Source organism: Chrysochloris asiatica, unplaced genomic scaffold (assembly GCF_000296735.1).
Source record: "Chrysochloris asiatica unplaced genomic scaffold, ChrAsi1.0 scaffold00364, whole genome shotgun sequence".
Lineage (NCBI taxonomy): Eukaryota > Metazoa > Chordata > Mammalia > Afrosoricida > Chrysochloridae > Chrysochloris > Chrysochloris asiatica.
Genome location: NW_006408882.1, coordinates 621,547 through 625,138, shown reverse-complemented (window position 1 = coordinate 625,138; position 3,592 = coordinate 621,547). Strand labels below are relative to the sequence as shown.

At 37.8% G+C, this 3,592-nt stretch overlaps 1 pseudogene; it reads right to left on the bottom strand.

Annotated features, from left to right (window-relative positions):
• The window catches only part of LOC102826485, a 54,157-nt pseudogene extending 51,316 nt beyond the window's left edge, over positions 1-2,841 (bottom strand).
• Between the last annotated feature and the right edge of the window lie 751 nt (positions 2,842-3,592).

Below are 3,592 nucleotides of genomic sequence, written 5' to 3'. Positions count from 1 at the left end.
GAATTTTTTACCCTTTTTTGTGTTTGTTCTTCTATCTTAGTGGTATTGAGAGACTTGTCTTCTAGCTGACTGATCCGTCCTTCCATCTCATCTATTCTACTCCTCTGTCCTTTCAGGGAGTTTTCTATTTCTGTTATTTTGTTTATTGATTGTTTGGACCTCTTTCTGTAGGTTTTAGATTGTTAGCAATGCCGTATCTATCTTTGTTTGATTGTTCCTGTAGCTCTTTCCTGACTTCTTCCTTATTTTTCTCAACTCCATTGTAAAGTGTTTTGAAACATTTTATAATAATTTCTCTGAATTCTTTCTCAGGCATTTCCAAGGCCTGCCCTCCTTCCAGCATGAAGACCAGGTCTACTTCTGGATCATTTGTCTCAGATATTTTATCTTTTTTCTGGACATGTGCTGATATGGTCATCTGCTTTTGCTTCTTGGACATGTTTAATGTGTATCTGTGGCCCTAATACTTAATTGAGTATGTATTTTGGTAATTTTTAATGTTTTCTGATTGCTTCCAGGAAGATGTGATCAGGATGTGGTCTTCCCGTTTCAGTCTTCTTATTGCTTTACTCAGAGTAATTTTCACAGGTGTTGCCTGTAACTCCTCAGCAATTTGATCTTTTCAAAAAGCAAGTTCATAATGTTGGAGCCTTAAGTCTTATGTTTGCCCAAAGGCTGTCTGTCTACCAGGCGGGGGCCTCCCCTGTGTGATACCACCCAACCGCTTTCTCCGGAGCTGCCCAGTCAGGGAAGTGCCAGAAGTCCTCCTCAGCAAAGTTTTAATGATGAAGTTTTGTTGTTGTTGTTAAGAGCTGTTGGATGCATTTGACTCATAATAATCCTGTATAGGATTTCCAAGGAGTGGCTCATGAAATTGACCCAGCAAACTTGTGGTTCAAGCTGACTTTACGGTCCAGTGCATTATCCCACAGTGCCACACCAGTACTCTACTGTGGTAGAGCATACAGACAGCAAAATTATGAAGACTTCTTAGACATTACCAAACACTGTGAGGAAATGAGTCACTAGGCCTAGGGATTCAGGATCATAGTCTCAGGGGACACTCTGGTTAATTGACATAGCATAGTCTACAAAGACAATGTTCTACATCCTACTTTGGTGAGTAGAGATGGAATCTTGTAAATTCATGAACAACCATCTAAGGTTCAACTATAAGCGATCTACTTCTATCAATTAACCACAGAAAGACCTATGGATCACAAAATAATATAGTATATATCTGTACCTATCTTCCTGGTCAACTGGATATTAACTGCTCTTCAATATATGTGAAAAACTTACTTTTATGATGAACCTGTTGGATTAAAATTCCAGATTAAATTCTCAATTGCTAAATTCTTACATGCTGTTGTTGTAAGGTGCAGTTGAGTGACTCTGACTCATGGTGACTTTCTGTATGAAATGTTTGAGTTCATTGTTGTGGCTATTGTGTGAATTCATTGTTGTGGCTATTGTGTCAATAAATTTCATTTATGGTTATCCTCATCTTTACTGACACTCTACCAAACCTGATGTTCTTTTCTAGTAATCTCTCTTTTTCTGATAGCATGACCAAAGTAAGTGATCCAAAGTCTCAGCATCTTTGTTTCTAAGCAGCTTTCTTTTTGTAGTTTTCCTAAGATGAATTTGTTTACTCTCCTTGAAAGTTATGGCAAAGATATAGTATTCACCACCAAGGCTACAATTTGGACACAAAATTTTGATGTAGATCAAGTCATAATAAGAAATACCATAACAGTATTTTAATTTGAACTTATTAGTGCAATGTATTTTTAATCACTTCATATACATGCAAAAGCTGAGCAATGAATAAGGAAGACCAAAAAGAATCGATGCATTTGAATTCTGGTGCTGACAAAGAATATTGAATATATTATGTACTGCCAGAAGTACGAGCAAATCTGCTTTGGAAGAAGTACAGCTGGAATATGCCTTAGAACTGAGAATGGTGAAATTTTTCTCATGTACTTTGGACATTTGTTGCTGAGTGTTGTTGAGTCTGTTCCAGCTCATAGTGACTCTGAAGTGGGTTTCTTAAGAGTGACTGGTGGGTTTGAATTGCTGACCTGTGGTTTGCAATAGATCCTGCAGCGCCACACCAGGAAAAGGACATAATACTTGGTAAGGTCTCTGGTGGGTCGGAACCGACTCGACGGCACTTAACAACAACAACAACAACAAAGGTCTCTGGTAGTGTAGTGGTTACGAATCGGGCTGCGAACCTTAAGGTCAGCGGTTTGAAACTACCAGCCGCTCCGCGGGAGAAAGATGATGCTTTCTACTCCCGTAAAGATTTACACCCTCGGAAACCCTGTACAGGGTCGCTATGGGTCGGAACCGACTCGACGGCACTTAACAACAACAACAACAACAAGGTAGAATATTAGCAAGAAAGATGAAGACTCTCAATGAGATGGATTGACACAGTGGATGCAAAAATATGTTCAAACATAGAAACTATTGTGAGGATAACTCAGGACTGGAGAGTGTTTTGTGCATAATGTAATGAGTTACAACCCACTCAATGGCATCCAACAACAGTGCAATGTGTGAACCTTGAATCCAAAGTCAATGTTCTTCATTAAATCCTAAATTAGCTTCAAGTAGAACAGTGGTGATAGTGATGATGTGTATTTATCTTCATATGCTTGACTTCCATAAATATGGACCTTTAAAAAAAGGCATACTTTGCCCAATAACTGACTAGGTAAATATAGAATATAGTCACTGATATTACCTTTTTAATTCAGTTGCTTGATTTTTATCCAGGTTAAAGCTGATGGTTAGGAATCCATTTAGAAGAAACATTAAATTTCCCATGCCTTTAGGTTTTGTTACTAAAAGTGCTTTCATTTGGACTAGCACTATCTTAGTATACTCCACATCTACTGCTTTTATTGCAAGACTCATATGTATTATGGTTTAAGAAGCACTGATCTAGCTATCATTAATATTCTATTAAGTAATTAGTTAACTATAGTGATGGATGAAATGTGAACTCATTTAAACCAACTATTGGTTTTTATGGTTTTGGTCTGGGGATGAGCTGATCACATGCAAGGCCTGATTTTTTTAGGTGAAAAGCTATTTTGAGAGGAAACTGGGAAGAAAGGCTGGGATCTCATTTTATTTCAGTCTTGATGTGACTGCCTGCTAAGCAGAAATATTCATTTACAATTCTAATCTGCAGTTTCTTCATTTTTCTTTGTTCTTTGGCTTCTGTCTTTCCTTTTGCAATTATCCATGTTCCTCAGTTTAATCTCCCTGATTTTCAAAAGCTGCAGATTCTGTAGTCTACAGTTAGCCATTTGCTGGATAGAAAAGAGTTAACCCAAAATACATCAATCACATTGGCAGGATTTTGGTTTAGGAAATCTGGTAAATCATTATTATTAGATCTGATTGACAGGTTTTTCATGACATGACAGAATGTTGACTCATAGGGATTAATGTAATTAACCCTCAGCCAAGGCATGTTCCAGGCAGAAAGGTGGATCTGATTCATTAGCTTTTTGTTCTGAAGCAATGATGCAGCATGACATCACCCTGTCCACCATGCCCTTTCCAACAC